Source organism: Crinia signifera, chromosome 3 (genome assembly GCF_055691185.1).
Source record: "Crinia signifera chromosome 3, ASM5569118v1, whole genome shotgun sequence".
Taxonomy (NCBI): Eukaryota; Metazoa; Chordata; class Amphibia; order Anura; family Myobatrachidae; genus Crinia; species Crinia signifera.
Window position 1 is genome coordinate 280,023,479 of NC_139219.1, and position 18,369 is coordinate 280,041,847.

At 40.4% G+C, this 18,369-nt stretch overlaps 1 protein-coding gene across 2 annotated transcripts in view; it reads right to left on the reverse strand.

The window, feature by feature from the left end:
- WDR33 (WD repeat domain 33) overlaps positions 1 to 18,369 on the reverse strand; it is a 91,034-nt gene that overhangs the window by 51,245 nt on the left and 21,420 nt on the right. The window lies entirely within an intron of this gene.

Here is an 18,369-nt window from a genome sequence, read left to right on the forward strand (position 1 = left end):
CTGCAGCTCAGTATGCTCGGAAAGCACTTATGAAAAAAGTGTCTTTCAGAAAATGGCTGCCCCCCATACGGAAGACAGTTTTTTTAAACAGGGTTTCCTATGGGGCAGCCATTTTCTGGAAGACACTTTTTTCATAAGTGCTTTCCGAGCATACTGAGCTGCAGTCCACAACGGAGGTACCGGCACGGGGTAAGTCGACAGGGGGGGGGCGCCGACACGCGGGGTGGGGTGGGGGGGGCGTCGACACGCGCGGGGGCGTCGACACGCGCGGGGGCGTCGACATGCGCGGGGGGCGTCGACATGCTCTCGGTCGACACGCAAGGGGGGGGGGGAGCTGCACGGAGGGGAGGGCTGAAGGCTGCACTGGCTTTGACCCTGTATTTGGAAAGTTTCCAAAAACGGGTCTGCCAGTGTCAAAAAATCGGCACTTAAACGGTAATATACCGTTTAAGTGCTGCGGTGTGAAAGGGGTTTTATCTGGCAGACCCGTTTTTGGAAACGTTTCCAAATACAGGGTCAAAGCCAGTTATGCGGTCTGAAAGCAGCATCAGTTTCTAGTGAACGTCAGCGAACAGGAATTTTTACCAACAATGACTATTTCTAGAAAGTCTGCAAACTTAAAGTGCCCATATACAGGTCCGATTTCAACCAATTGAAATCGGAGGTGTTTGAGAGGTGATCAGATCCTATGCACATCGGATCAGATCCTATTGCTTTTATGTGCAGCACATAAAATAAACTGGACCATTCGCAGCACATTGCTTTTTAGCAACTGCGGTGTATCGCATCAGATTTCCCTTGAACTCCCCAAACAGCTCCCTGGGAGTTCTTTTACATTTGATACATCGCATGTAAAAAAAAAAACAGCCCATCATGTGTCAAGTTGGAAGGAGCACTCCCAGCGAGCTGCCGTTAGCAAGCTTGATCTCTATGTTTTAAACTGCTTTGACTGAAACATTTCTATATCAATTTTTTTTTATTTATTTCAGTATCAAAAGGGTGACCAGTCTAATGTGAAGAAAAACGCAATTTTCGTTAAAATCAAAACCGCTCATTCTAAAAATATATAAACCTTTTTATCCCATTTTACTTGAGGGACAATTACTTTACATTAAATTAGTAATGTCAAAAGGAGTTCTTCACAACAATTAAAAAAATCACCAAATTAACTAAATACAACCTAACTGGGGTACAAAAAGTTACTTTGGAAAACTGGTAATTTTACTAAAACAAGAATAGAAACTAGAAAAACATCAATTACATTTTCCTTATTTGACAATGTTACGCGTGTGGAAATCAGTAGAAATGTAACTCCATAAATAAGGACCATCCTGTATTAAAGCATTACCTAAAACGACATTTTGCTGTTTTGAGTGGAATTTTTTCGGGTTTTGTTTTCTTTTTTTTTCTCAAATATAATCTTTAAGCCAACTCCTACAGGTATTTAGTGCTGGACCCGTGCTACGTATGAGCAGTAAATGATGGTCACTTTGAAAATACAGCTAACATCTGACCTCATTTGGTGTAGCATGGTCAAAAATGTAATAGGTGAAAGGAAAGAGATATAGATAGATATATATTAATTTAAAAAAAAAAAGTTTGGATATTAGCCCCATCAGTGGCAATCCCGAGAATTTTCCGGGCTGTGCCTCAGTGCCCAGTCTAGCAAGCTCAGAAAATTCTTGGGATTGCCACTGTTTAGAGCCGGTGCCTCCTCCCCCTCCGGATTTTGTATTGGCCTGTCCGGCACCGGCTTAGGACAAGCCGGTTGCTGGGAGCAGGGACGGGGCGGCGGGGTGCAGGGCCGGGCAGCAGATGATTCACAGTTCAGCGCTGCCCAGACCCAGGGAGAGTGTGGTGGAGTTTTTTTTTAGGGAGCGCTCCCTCCTAGTGGGGAGAGCTCCTTAAAAAATAAATAAAAAAAAACACCACTGAAGGGGTTAAGGATTTAAACATTTTAATATTTCACTAGTATCGCTACCCAAAAAAAAAAAAAAAAAGTGAAAAAGTGAATACCTATTGCTTCGTTTTCCAGATGAAGAAAGCCAATGTATTCTGCAATGTAATAGATCATGTAAAAAAAAAAAATAACCTATGCCAAGGGCACCCCCCTTTTTTTTAATACTTAAAAATGTAATCCTTTCAAAAGTTGCCATCAACATAATCATAAACAGGGTACAATATTCATGAATATTTTTACTATCATTAATTCTGGCCACTGTATTGCATTTTATCCATTTTACAATACTTGTAAAAGGTTTATAAAAATGAAAAACCTTTATTTTCAGCAGGTGTGGTATAGGGTTCCGACAGTCATTAGCCTGATGTCGGGAACCCGACTGGCCGGACCTTGTGGGCTTGCTGCACTCGCCATCTGTCAGTGTTTTAACAGTCGGGATCCCGACTTAGGGTAAATGACTGTCGGGACCCTGTCCGGCACCCATTTTCAGCAACCCCATACAAATCTTTCCTTTCCTGGACACATCTATATCTGCTGTACTAGGTTAGTATTAACTGTGTTGTGCGTGTAGTTTTACTGTTTTTTTTATGCAAAAAAGTCTAGTAACATGTCTTGTTCAAGCAGAACCTACAGAATACTGCATGCTTGCATTTATGGCAACACCCAGCCAAAAAATTAATTGGACTAGGAATATTTCCTCAGATTTAACGCAATTGTCTTCGAGTACTATGGAGTTTAGAATAACTCAAGTTAACCACTCACTGAGCATTATACGAGGAAGTGAATTACAGGGTATCTATGGTGTTTAAAATAAACTTTATCCAGAGTGCATTTTGGTGCCATTCTTTCTGAAGCAGTTTAACACGGAATATGTTAAATAATAGCATATACTATCTAAGGATCAGACTGATAGCATAAAGTAAAATCCTCCAAATAATGGACAACATTTTGATTCCACAAATTAAAAGTCCACTTTTAGAGTGCTGACTGGTATAGTTTTTAAATTCTAATGTCAAGGGAATACCAATTTGTTCTCATTGCAAAATAAATATTGAGAAAACATCTTCAGGTGTGTACACATGAAATGTAAAAAAATACAGTAATGTATACAACTCATGAAAAATACATTTAAATATTAGCACAACTAAAACGGTCCCAGTTTTTTTTCTTTAATGAATGGCAATATTGTAAATGTAACAGGATAAAACTAAATAAATCCTGATATTCATCCACTATCTTTCAGTACTTTACAATGGGTAGACAAACCTGTAAGACTGAACGGAGCATATGGAACTCTGTAGACCTTTGCACCCAAGTGTAGTCATATAGTTAGCTAGGAAGTAATGTGCTTGGTCTATAATGTCCAGGGTAAGTGGATAGGCTTTTACATAATGATTCCTGCAGCCTAATATTGCTTAAACCAAGAAAAGATAACCAACATTTATTTAAAAAAAAATTGACAATTTTGAAAAAAAAAATTATGTCTTGAAAAAAATATTAAAAAAGTCCAAAAAAAGAGGGGGGAAATTAAAGTAAAAAAAAAAATAATAATTGGAAATCTTAAGGAATGCAATTCAATTCCCTAGAGTTTGTGCAACACAGGAACATTTCCTAGAATATAAAGCAGATATTGAGGTAGATTAATTTTGGGAGGGGGGTATCCAATCCCGGCCGCTATTTCCACAGGCGGAGATAGAGGCTGTCGCCTATTCAATGCTGCCATTTCTCGACACCATTAAAAGCAGTTCCCAACAAAACCAACTTTAAAACAAGTCACATCTGTTTGGTCGGAAACGGCCGCGGATTGTTGAATTCACGACAGTTTTTGCCAATCCTCGGACTTTCAGACACTCCAGTCAGAACATTGAACCTCAGATTGTAGAGTTCCTGTCAAACTAAATGAAAAAAACTAAATTCCGAATCCCAAATTTAATACCCCCCCTCCCCCTTCCCAAGTGTGATAAATACAGACAAATAAGGGTGGGCAGATTCATACAGGAAGCACCATTTTAGGAGTTAGATGAAGAAGGCTGGCGAGATTCTTAGCAGCCTGAGCAAAATCAAACTGTAACCATTATAGAGAAATAGCCATTATCCAATAATAGCCAAATCAGGATGAATTATATTGGTGACAATCAATTAATGGCAGATCTATGCAGGAGAGGATCAGCACGAAGAATAATCTCTGTTGTGGCTTTGTGTGATAACAGTAGCAAGCTTTGCAGTTTAGATACTAAATTAATGTTCAGAACAAAAGTATATTAAAGAGCAGGGCCCTCCTACCTCCATGTCGGTTTGTATCTACCCAGTGTGTGTAATCACGGTTGTTTCCAATTGTAAAGCGCAATGGAATATGCTGTGCTATATAAGAAACTGTAAATAAATAAACTTCCTGCTGTTATGGAGAGGTCTGTCAAGTTTTATACTGTCCCACAAACCAGCAGCAATATCATATTATTAAAATTGAAAGGTCCCGACACAAGGTGGTTAAAGAGTCTCCTCTTTTAAATTGGTCACAGAGTGGTTAAAAATACAATATAAAAGGCAGAGTTTTTGAATGTTAACAGCTGATTATGTTTATATCCACCAGCTAAATCCAGAATGTCCATGACCGAATGTTTAATGTGGGAGGGGCTAGGCTAATATGCAGGCAATTTTGTATATCCTACAAATGGACAGCAGCAAACAGTGGAGGTAATGGTTAAGTAATGCTGGTGGCTGGAAGTGCTTGGCACCTATACCAAAAAGCTTCTAAAACAAATGTAAAAAAGTTAAATACTGTGCTGAAAATTGCAGTCATCCTGATCACATCCATCAGACATGATGAATTCCTGCTGAATAAAATACTAGTACACTTCAGAGTACACTTAATAGGACACACATTTGATAGAGCATAGTAAACTGACCAGGCATTAAAAGCTTAGCAAAAAGTCCCTTCACAGAAATAAAAGGAACTTTACAACCCCCAAAAAACATAATGGTCACTTTAAACTACAAAACACTCTAAATGCTTTGTTTACAAGTCCCATAATCATCTATCCAAAATATTTTATATAGTAAAACATCACATATTTATACACCACTTATACAGTAAATTTCATAGAAATAAAAAAAATGTTTTGGTTCCTTACTCGCTTTCTTAGCACTGTGCTAACCTACACAGTCCAGAGATAAAGGGGGTCTTTCAATCCTGGATTTGAACTTTTAACGTACTGTCGGAAAGCACTTGTTGGAAATAGCCGTGGAATGAATATGCGAGTGCCAATATTTCTAGTCGGGAAATAATCGGCGGGGGGGGGGGGGGGGGGGACCTGTGTATATACTCTATATTGTGTATATATAAAAATCACTATCAGATGTATCATTTTAGTAAAATTTGAAGGCAAATTACAGATAAAATATCTGGACAAAATCAGTGCAAGGATGCAAGTAATCCACGAAAAGGGGAAAAAAAAAAATTATATATTAGCGGTAAAGTACCAAAGTGTCGATTTCAGATATAAGTGGCGCTCCCAAAGTTCATAAGTTCAGTCATAGTGGGTACTCAATTAACGAACGTTACATTTTTTCAACTAGTTAAAAAATCTGGAATGGTCAAAAAGTGGATTGGTGAACTGCTCGCCAATCCACGTGTTATGGTCAATATTATGGCCTAATTTTTACTTTAGTCCTGATTTACCAATATAGTTTTGGCTTTGAAAAAAAAACAATAAAAAAAACCTGCAATTCGGCAAAGCATGACTAAAACCCGTCCGAAAGCTGCCACAATTAAATTGTACAATCCATTTAATCCGGTTAGTCCAAAAAAAACAAAATTACTTGATTGAATACCTTAATGGAATTTATCATCTCATTAGGCAGGCTCCAAGATCGAGGGCTTGAAATGCCACTTTAAAAAGATTGCCGAAGAGCAAGTAAAATCCGCAGTAATGCAAATCTAACCATAGCATAAGAACCATAATGTTTAACTGCTGGCATAATGGATTCTGGATACAAGTCATAACTTTTTTCCAGGGTCAGTGGTGGGGAAGGGAGGGTGGGTGTTTCAAGCAACTATCCCTGTAGGACAGCACTTTTCTCAAATGTAAGTAGACATCAGTTTTCGTTCTTTTTTACTTAACTGGAACCACCAGGTGTACTAGAAATTCTCTGCCTTAAATGTTGATTATTTACATAGGTCATTTGAACAGTAGGGGTCTGGGGTAGTATTATATATACATATATGCCCAAACTGAAATGTCAATCTGAATTGGAAACTACAACTAGAGAACACAACAGTTACTGATCCACTACATTTGCCATTTCTAGATCTGGAATGAATGGAGTATACATAGTAGCATAGTTATTAAGGTTGAAAGAAGTCCATAGAGTTCAACCTATTTGACTTTTAACTACTAACGATTTGACTTGTAACTACTGACTTAATTAAGTCATATCTATAGAATTCACATTGGGCCAAAAATGTATCCAGTTTTGATTTAAATTCATTAACAGTAGTTGATGTAACCCCCCCCCCCCCCCCCTACCGGCAATGGGTTTTTTTAATGGTCTAATGGTGAAGAATCCTCTTCTTAAAATCAGTACAGAATTTCTTTTCCTCGGGCCTTAGTACATACCCGCATGTCCTAGATCGGTTAGAGAACAAGTCATCTTCGTTCCTTATGATTCCCAATCCTGTATTTGAATATATTCATCATATCACCTCTCAACCTCAGTTTCTCCAGTAAAAACATATTCAGCCTGGTTAACCTATCTTTGGATTCTAGTAATTCGAGACCTTTTACTAGCTTAGTTGCCCTTCTCTGTATCTGTTCCAATTAATTTATGTCCTTATTAAGGTGAGGTGCCCTGCCGCTGCTGCACTTGAGCAGTGTGCACTATTACCCAATTTTTCATCTATGATGACCCCCCCAAGTCCTTCTCTACAGCAGAATTCCCTATAACTAGCTTGTTCATTTATGTTCCCATAAAGAATAACTTCACATTTATCAAGAATATGCAGAAAAATAGGATATATAACAAGTGCTATAGTTGTTAAATAGTTTTAAATTGTTAGTTCACATTTATCAAAGCTAAACTGCATTTTCCACCTTTCCGGTTTGTCACTTTGTATGTGACCACATTGTTTAAATAAAAATCAGATGCTCTGCACTCACGTTAAACCATGGCGATGTGGTTCCTCAACATTTAAGCTTGCAGCAAACCCTCAAAAACCCCATTTCTGTAAAAAGTCATACTCTATCACTTTATAATTATAACAATGGCAATTGCTATTAAATTTAACTTAAAACATGTTTACTGGGTTTTAAATAGTAGACAACAAACATATCTGCTGTAACAAATATGAAAGCATCAGACCCAAGTTTATTTACATGAACAAACAAATCATGTAACCAGAGAAGATGCAGGCAAGAAAAGACAGGACGAAATGGCTGCTATAAGCATTTTTTTGCAACAGCCAAATAAATGCCCTACATAAATTAGTCAAACAAAAAAAATCTAAATAATAAAATACCTCCCACATGCAAAACACACCTGCCCGGCATTAACCCATTTTCTTGCATTTTGTACATTTTCACCTTAAAAATTTCGTAATTATTGGTCAAATTTAAGATTCAAATTTCTAACTGGCTAATGAATAATTCGGGATGATGGTTGTGAATCAAAGACTTGATTTTATTTTTTTTAAAGAAGGTTCTCCCCAACTTTGTACCTGCTCCGGAGCTTGCAAAATTTTTTACACATTAAATCCTATGGAGAATTATCACCTGTTATCTTCCCCCACATTTGAATTGACTAAACAACTTGTAAACCAGAAAATGTTGCACCTAAGAAAAAAAGATCAGACATACTATACAACATTCTTTTGGGTATGCGGTCACTGGGTAGACCAGCATTTTTCAACCACTGTGCCATGGCACACTAGTGTTCCTTGAGCTAAAGATGTCCACATTAATTCACAGCCAGCTCCACCAGTTCAAACTGTTATTCACTGGTCTTTTTTTTCATGTGAGGGCAAATGTATTTTATTTTTGTTACCTGTGGGGACCAGTGTGATTGTTTTTTTCATATGGGGCCAATGGGTGTTTTTTTCCAGGGGGGGGGGGGTGTTTTTCCTTGTGTGGTTCTAGGTTAACACCTTAAAATGGTCATCATATCCAAGGTGGACATTGACAAAAGGTCAACACAAGCATGTGGTCAACAAATATGGTCGAACCGAGTTTCACAGGTTTTTTTTTATTTTAAAGGTGGTTTTTCATACTTTACTATATAAGTAAGCTAAGAGTTAAGGAATCCGATTCAAATAGAGATCATGCATTTTTCAGCTAGTTACAGCAAGCAGATTCTGCTTGCAACTCAATAGGCTGTGAACAGTATCAACTTTCTAAACACACAAAATGATGAAATTAGCAACTTTTGCAACTAATTAAATAATACGGCCTTAAAAGACTGTCCACTAATAGGTTTATTTGATCATGTTAGGTCTCATTAAGATCGAAGGCTGGCATGCACAACAAAATTAAAAAGGCATCAAAAGGATCTGCATCCCTGCAAATGTGATATGATGAGCAAGATTAAATTCTTCATATGTAGGGGGGGGGGGGGGGGGGGGGGGGGACTTGACGAAACAGATCATGAAAAACCCCACAAGTCATGATTTTTCACATTATTTACTTGTAAACAATTTGAAGACCAATGGATGCTTTGTTCATGTTTAGCAAGTGGGTGCCTCCAACACTGGCAACAAAGGCCTGTGGCTGTTATGAGTGATATATGTCTGCAGGAACAGCGAATACTGGCCTTCAAGTCGTCATATTACAGGAACTCCCAGAAGCACTTGCAAAATTTAAATGACTATAGTGGTCAGGTAGAAAGAAATGGAGTGTGTTCTAGTCATTTACCACATCAGAGAAATCATGTGATGTAAGCCATAGCTTGGTAAACATGTTAACCCAGTTATGAACATATGCGTTTACTTCCACCCATCCAAAAGGACCACATCTTTTGGGTGCAAACATTTTGTAGGATGCTCATAAACGGATCTGAATTTCTATTTTATTGGTGGTTTTTGTCCATGCTTTAAAATGAAAAAAAAAAAAGTAACTGATCTATAACCCTTTGAGTGCCAACAATGCTGACACACTAAAAATGCCAAAATCGGAGTTGAGGAATATTAATTAACTTTAGTTATTGCCGGCAAATGATCTTAAGGTCAATTTAAAAGTTTTCTTAAATATTGCACCAAAATAGAAGTCTCAGCGACGCTGGCATTTTTTAGCAGATTTTGCACATCTCTCGCAGCAACGTTGGCACTCAAAGTGTTAAAGCAGAACACAAATAAATTCCACTGGCGGTAGACTAATGTAATGCATTAGTCTACCTCCAGGCCATATATGTTGGTTCAATATTCATTTCCCTTTCAGGGAGTTATTATTCCAGAGTGGCCATTTTTTGTTTATAGGGATATACAATGGAGGTGGTTTCTGTCAAGCAAACATGATGCTAACATGTCAGGGTCCTAGGTAGTTGATTAGTTACAGCCTACTCAAAGCTCTCTAAGAAATTTGAATTCATGATCGCACAATGAAGATTGCAAAAAAGAAAGTAAGACCTAAATGGAGTTAACAGTTTAAAAGGAAAAAGGATGGCTACAAAAAGATCATACAGAATAAGAAGAGTGACTTTCTAGAATTTGTCAAGATATTACTTACGAATTTTCTATTTGAAAGCCTAGCAATGTAAAACATGTTAAAAGCAGAGTAATTAGTGGAAGTTGCCAAATTAAAGAGCACAGGGTTTGTGACAATAACCTTCATCTTACAAGGCTCTACCAGGAGTTTAGTTGCCGCAACAACTTTGCATGAAGTGAATCTTCTTTACTTGGTGTCAATTTACATACAGCAGCGGACATTAAATGAGGTCACAGACAAAATTGGTATAAATGTAATGTAGGTCTAACAATAGAATGCTTAGAGCAGTGTCTCTCAACACCAGTTCTTGAGTACCACCACTTGGTCATGTTTTGTGTATGATCGCACCTGCTTAAAAAAAACAAAAAAAAACCCCTCTAAAACATGACTTGTAGCGATAAAGGATGGTTGAGAGCACATATTTCTGGGGAAGGAATTGGGTTGGTGGTGTTATTGTATGGCTTCCTATAAACGTCAGCAAAACTGCCATACAACTTAAAAAGGAGGACTTTGGATAGACATTCTTGTAATAAAACAAAAAATAAAAAGGTACTTATGTAGTATCTGGGCTTCCGATTTAGAAATCGGATCGGATCGCATCGCATCGTATCGCATCGCATGCAACCAAATCGTATGCGATGCGATGGTCAAGATTTTTCCATAGGATTCAATGTTAAAATGGTCTGAGTCCATTTTAACATAGAATTCAATGGGAAAAAGGGGTCCTTTTCCTTTCCCCACTATCCAAGTGGGCATGGAGTTGGATATAAACCTGTGGCGAGCGTAGCGAGCCACCGAGCCCGAAGCGTGGCGAGCGTAGCGAGCCCCGCGAGGGGACACAGAATACTTTTTAAGAAATATGCGTCCCCTCGCGGGGCAGGCTTCACTCGCAACGCTTCGGGCTCGGTGGCTCGCTGCGCTCGCCACGCTATATAAAATCAACTCTATGCCCACTTGGATAGTGGGGAAATGAACAGGACCTTCTTAACATTGAATCCTATGCAAAATCGCATCGAATCGCATCGAATCGCATCGCATCTGATTGTATGCCTTAAGGTAAGGCATACAATCACAAAATCGGCAGCCCAGATACTACATAAGTACCAATAAAAAATATATGGGTGCATGGTTTTAGTCATACACGATCACACATGTTAACATAGAATTAAAGTATAACGTTAAGACATGATAAATCCTAGGATCAATTTAATGAGAGCATTACAGACAAGTTAACCCTTTGAGTGTCTACAAATGTGAACAACGCTGGTATTTTTTAGCAGATATTTTGAACACCTCTCAGATGTTGGAACTCAAAGGGTTAAAGTAATAAAGTTGTCAATTATCTACTATCATTCACCATGAGGCAAAGTAAGCCTGGATAGGAATTGTGTTGTGTGTCAGATGAGATAAATTGCTTGATCAGGGTGTCCCATACCCTGCTAACACAAATCCATGAACTTTAACGGATATTGGGGCAGATGTATTAAGCCTTAACAAGAGATAAATGCAAGGGTGATAGAGAGATAAACGTCCAGCCAATCAGCTCCTTACTGACTTTTTTCAAACACAGCCTGTAACATGGCAGCTAGGATGTGATTGGCTGGACGCTTATCTCTCTTTATCGCCCTTGCCTTTATCTCTTGTTAAGGCTTAATACATCTGCCGCTCTGAGTTAATGCCCATTAACAAGTGTCCCAGGTGAAAAATAATGGAATTAAATAGCCCTGATGAATGCTGCGTACACATGCTGCGTGTAGTCTATTTTTACTAGATCATAAGGAGGGCCATGCTGTTTAATGCCAGAAATTGATATCGGCGGCCACCAACCGGACCGTGTACACGCCTTTAAGTTGTGCATACGCGGTGCGATTTTGGCTATGGCAGATTTGGACTATGCAATTTCCCTTGAACTTCCCAGAACCATACAATCTTGACTTGCGATTTTGACTATGTGCTATATGGCCTATGGCCAAATACATTACAAACTACAGTCAAAATTGCCTCGCCTGCACAGTCTATTATCCATACAAGGGCCGCTCATCGGCATCGCACGCTTTGGATAACTTTCTGTACTATTTTGACTATATAGTCAAGATTGTAAACCAAAATCATACAGTGTGTTCACACCAACACCTGTGGTAATTTACAATAGGTAATGAAACCCCCCTTATGTAGTGTAAATATACATATACAAGCGCATGGGGATTGGTACAAAATCCCAGCGGCCGGAATCACGACAAAGGGGGGGGGGGGGGGGGTACGTGGATCGCCCTCCCTTCCGGGTTTGCTGTGCTCGACACTCAGTGGGCTCGGTGCCTCGCTACGCTCGGCACACTAATTTATTCTCCCTCTATGGGTGTCGTGGGCACCCATAGAGGGACAAAGTACTGGGATTTTGGCAGTCGGGCTTCCGGCCGCCGGGATTTCAACTGCATCCCAGCGCATGTTTATATATTCAACACTCTTAATTATCATGTTGTAATAGCCATGATTTTATTTCATTGACACTTCACTGTAAGCTCTAGATACAGATGGAGAGCGAGTCCCATCTTGCCATCCGCCACCTTGCACAAGGTTCGCAAATACGCGCTATTCTGTGTATCTTACCCGCAAATGCTGGCCAGGGACTCACTTTAAAAAAAAAAGGGTTCCCTGGGATGCGGTCTGCGCTGATTGGTCGGTGGACAGGTGTGAAGTGCAGCAGCGGTGGGGACAGACGGTCGGATGAGGGCGAGTACACAGCAGCTGAGGATGTACTGGGGTGGAGGAGGAGCTGCAGAGGATGGCAGCCCTGTCACATGGGTCCCCCGGAGGAGACTTCATCCCCAGCCGCAGGACCGCCGAGCTGGCCAGCGTTACTATAGAGATGGAAGCAGCTGCAGCAGAGGCAAATTTCCCTGCGGCAGAAGCAGCAGCTCAGCCCGAGGAGAAGCATCATGGGGCAGGGAGACAGCAGCAGTAATCCAGTAGCAGCAACAAATCACCAGATCTACCAGCGGTAAGGTGACTGTCACATATGGCCTCCATGTACCCTATTGCTGCCGTGAGGTGAAGGAGGGGTTTTCGCAGAGATATTTATTTATGTAGGCAGTGGTTGTATGTATGTAAAAGAGAAGTATGTATGTCAGGCAGTGCATGTATCAATAGGTGTGTGAAGGAGGAAGTGTGTGTATAAAAAATAATATAATTTCAGCTGTGGTGAAAGTATTCATGTTAGTGAGAGACTGTATGTATGCATGCGGCGGTGTATGCATTTATGATCATGGGTATGTATGTATGTATGTATGTATGTATGTATGTATGTATGTGAATCAAATAAAAAGGAGGAGATGTATGTGGCAGAAATAAAATGAGACCAAATAGGTGTAAAAGACAGCATGAGAGACAGAAATTGAGAGAGACGTGAAGGAATGAAAGGGAGACAGAATGTAGGAAACATACACACACACTTCCACATTTTAGGATGCAGGGTAATTAAAATATGCAAGAATATATAACAAGGATATTATCAATATTAGAATATACAAGTCCTTGCACTCCAAGGGGGTTGTTTTTTTAAGGTGCACATTACTTTTCTATTCAATGGTCGCACCCAAAAGCATCATGTTTACCTGCAGAGATTAGCTGGACATCTGGGAAGCTACTGACTGACTATGCTGCCCCGCCCCCCTGGCAAGTTTAGACAAACATTGCGGTGAGTTGCATAATATTTTACTGGCCAATATGGTATGTGGAATGTTGTGTAATGGTCATAATGCGTAATGGGTAAGTGTCCAAGTAGCTCCAGCTGGTGCAGTGTTTAGAAGTGGTACTAATGTGTGGTGTAATGTGAATTGGTATGAATATCTGTCCCTTCTCCACAAAGTTATGCCCTAAACTTTTGGTGCACACTAACTATCCCTGTTATACAGATTATGTATTTTCTGGTATATGTCTATCTTGCTTTATGTGAGAGGGGGGCCAATTGATTCCCCAAACCCACATTTAGGGGTGCCCAAATCTTAAAAAAAGAAAACAAAGATCAGGCCAGCCCTCGGCTCAGGGTATATGTCATGTGAGGGAGACGAGGAGGCTTCTGTATGTGCCATGCTAGCGAGGAAGCGAAGAGGAGGCTTTATTCTGTTGGGACACAGAAAAGGTCAGGTAGGACCCTGGATTTTTGTAAGTGATGGGTCCCAGGGACCCACTATTTTTTGGGGTTTTTGTGATTACTGCTTGCGCTATCCGCCAGAAAGGGGCACACACACGCCCCCATTCCGGTAATGGACACTCACGCATCCATGTCCTATCCCCATCTGCCAGAAACCCGTGGATGGCGGTCTGGCAGAAACAAGAGCGGCCCCATTTGTATATGAAAACACTACTGGTGCCTGCAGTTGCAGACACCAAGTTACAAACCCTCATGCACAGAAAACACTGGGAACAACTAGGATATGTCTAAAGCTGGTTGTACACAGCTATACAAACCATGTTCCGGTCACTCAATATCTATTGTATAGATTTGTATTCAGAACAGTTAGCCGTAAACTGCTTCACACACCCATGCAATGGCCAGAATTATTATTTATCTGACTGACTTCCCAATCCAATACAGACTGAGCTATGTCGAAGTACAGTGTTCACAGGCTTATCTGGGGCCATAGCTGGAGACAGTACTCCGCTGATTGGGAGCACTTACCTTTAACAGCTAAAGCCTGATATACACAGGGTAACTTAATCCCCGTGCTGAACAATCTAGTTTAGCACAGATCACTGTGGCACACATGCTATGCACCAGCGATGTGTGCTGACCATTGTTCTCACCACTACATCTTTTACATTTAGTCAAGATCTAGCCAGGTGATGCACGGTCTCTCAGGGGCATACACGGAGCGATCCATTCCTAATTTCTAAGCGATCTAGTAGCTTTAATATTGGCTACATGGAAATCAATTTCAGGTGTGTCAATTGATTTGATCAGCTAATGGCAATGCTAGAGAGGTCATACTGTACTTTTAGTATATTCTCAATTGCAGCATGTAATCTGAGGGGGATGGCTATGTATTTAACAGAACATCTCTATTGCACTAAACTGCAAATATTGCTCCACATGAATACTGTATGTATAATTACACTTTGACAATGTATATAGACACTGATACAGCTCCCACTTTGCTTGGATACACTTACAATATGGAAAAAAAAACCCTGTAGGGGGGTAAGTCCCCCCTAGGGGGACCCAAAAAGGGGTCCAGCCACTACACCTTAGTGCAGGGGTGGCCAAACCTGTCCTCAAGATCTACCAACGGTGCATGTTTTCCAGGCAACCTGTGGATCTATAGTAGGAATGAATGCAGCAGGTTTGAAAATGTGACCGTTAGTAATGACTACAGCTGTGCAGCAGCTAGGGGATCTGGAAAACGTGGACTGTTGGTAGATCTCGAGGACCGGTTTGGCCACCCCTGCCTTATGGGTCAGGGAATCAAGATATGGCAAAGTTGCTTAACAGAGGGGGTAGACGACATTGATTGGGCCCATATTAGGTTCGAGGGGGTAGAGGACCTTGATTGGGTCCATATTAGGTTCACAGCCACTAACGGCACACAATCCTGACACAGCCGGGTGAAATATATATATATTTCACCCAGCTGTGTCAGGATTGTGTGCCGTTAGTGGCTGTGAACCTAATATGGACCCAATCAATGTCCTCTACCCCCTCTGTTAAGCAACTTTCCCTTATCTTGATTCCCTGACCCACTAAGTGTAGTGGCTGGACCCCTTTTTGGGTGCCCCAAGGGGGTGCTAGGGGGGCTTACCCCCTACGCTAGTGGGGGGAAAAAGCGCAAAAACTCAGGATTAGACAGCACAAACCATTACAAAAACAAAAAATAAGTTGGTCCTTATCGTCTTAGGAGTCCAACTCTAATCACCCTTTTCAATCAGCATTTTGCCTAATAAAGTACTTTTCACACAGACCTCATCCAATATAATGACAGCTTTTACTCAGTCAATACCTCTTACGCTGGGTACACACTGGACAATACATTGTCCTTTCTACCGAACAGACGATATATCGTTTGCGGGCCGGTGGGTGTATACACGTCTGAATATCTGAATGCCATTTTTCACATACAAATACACCATCGGCCCTGCAGCAAAGTGGATGCCAGACAAATTGGTAGGTGTATTATAAACAGCATTGGCTGTTGGTCGGCAGATATCTGGAAAACATGGACCGGTTTGGCAACCCCTGATCTAACACTTCTAGAAAATACCTAGAATCTGATTTACAATGAGCCACATACCCAACATATCTAATAACCCACAAATATACCTTTGTGTCAGCTATTTTATGTACAACCTCTCTGTCATCTGCAGTGTGGCCTGTAACCCATTCACTCATACTGAAACATCCAATGATCAAACCGCTCATCCACCTACATGCAATGTCTCATACAGCTAAACTAAAATATATCTTTCACATACTGTACATCAATAACCATACTAACTTGGTGTAGACTGGTCTATTGTTTAGTGATATTATTGCAGGTTTTCTAGTTCTCTCAATACAAAGAGCACGCTGGGAGATTGACTCTAGTGTCTATGTGTTTCCATGTGGTAAGTAATATAGATTGTAAGCTGCACTGAGGTAGGGACTGATGTGAATGACTGTATAGTTTATGTAAAGCATTAAGTAATATGTTCCTGTTAATAAAGGGGGCAGAAAACTTAAAGTAGTGTACCCAGGTTCCACAAGCTGCTGTGATTCAGTGCAAAGTGGAGCAACGAAATGGGTGCTTCAGTTAGTAGTCTGATATATAGAAATCTGAAAGGAGTGGCTACACCTTAAAGCAGAAGAACTTTTTAGGTTATATATACACACACACACACACACACACACCTACACGTCAGCTACCCTAGTATTCATTTCACTGCTTGTTGATTTTCAGTGCATCTTCACACTGAGTTATCACAAGAACCCTAACAGATGTGTGGGGTAGATGTACTATAGTAACATGGATCGTAAAGAGGCGAAGCAGAAATCTCTAGGGCCAAGATGTATGAACTCTGTTGGAGCGGGGGAGAGCGATGCCTCTCCCTTCTGCCAGCTCACTGAGCATTCACAAGACCTTGCTACTATTGCAGCATCCCTCGTCATACCGGAGCTGGAAACCACTGCAGCCAGGGACAGAGCTGGTGGTGGGGCAGCAACTCCTGCAGCTGCCAAAATTGATCGTTACAGTAGTGCAACTGACTGGCCATACATTGGCACACTGTTAAAAAGGGTAGTGCCAATAATGACAGAAAGGCATATCACCCACTCATGTACCACACATCAATGCTTAAATACCTGTGAGAAATTACATCAGACTTGAAATATCTACCCCAGAAAATGAACACGTGGTTAATATAGTATCCAGAAGAACTACAGACTATATAAAATGTTCTATTTGAGCTAATCCACAAGAACAATTATGGAGGAACGGGATTGTTTAAAGCAGACCCCTCTCCTCCTTTAAGTGAATATAGAAGCTCACCCTACAGCCCCTTTAAACCAGGACACTAATGTGGCTGCTAGCTTCAATTCTGCATTTCATCTGGTTTTACGCAGCCATAGAACCTGTACAATTCAGTATTTTTAGGATATAAAAGAATGTTACACGATAATGCGTGTATGATCAGTGGTTACGATGAACCGGAATCACAGGAGCAATCTGTATCCTGGTGCTGTGCAGGTTCCATCAAAATGGATCTACACCTATGTTTAGCGTGGTTTCTTCCATCTTCAGAAGCTAAATAATGTCAATTATTTACATACACAATCATACCCAGCCACATGTGCGGCTTATTCTGTTACATACACATAATGTATTCAATTTTGCAATACGTGTCGGTGACAACTGTACCGCCTCTCATCTGTTGCCTTTATATAGCTATTCTGTATTTGTAATGTTGTATGCCTGGTGTTAGCACTCTGGCTGCTAGAAATTTCATATTTTACCATGTGTCGTTCTATCTCATTCACAAAAAGCATCTACATTTCCCACAGCAAGTATACATCTCTGTCTCTGCTACAAGGGCTGTCCCACACTAATTTCCACCAAAATCCACTCCCCGAAAAAGCAACCTCAGGCAAGGTAGGGGGAGAAAGAGACCCTGAACTATCATTACCCTTGTATTAGATATTACTTCCAGCTCACTGACAAGAATCGGACTGCAGAGGTCACCATACTTGGAGACACATGAGAGATTGAGATCGCTGGTTTAACGTGTGACAATGGTTTTTGTGGCAGTAATAACGCCTGTTCATCATTTTGCAAATTTCCATTAAACTATATCAATGATAAAAGTTACATAAGTTTTCATAATGACCTCTCGCATATGGATATCCCACACAAGCCTCCCCTGAAGTTTCCTATAGGATTTATCATGATGGGGGCCCGTTGTTTTATTTGATGTTGTTGTAAGTGTAATGGTCACTTTTATTATATCGATGTTTGCTTTATTCAGCATCTGTGAACTATTGAAAGCACAGAATTCTTTATTTTTAACGAAAGAGTACTGGCATACACAATTTGTGCGAAAAGCTTTACACAATGTTGTGGGGGAACAGAATAACAAACAAGAGTAGACGTGCAGAAGGTGCTGTTTAAACCTGGCTAAGCTTATCCCCCCAAAAAGCCCATGAAACCCGAAAGACTTCAAAGAAATACAACATGGAAGAAAGTTATTAACAAC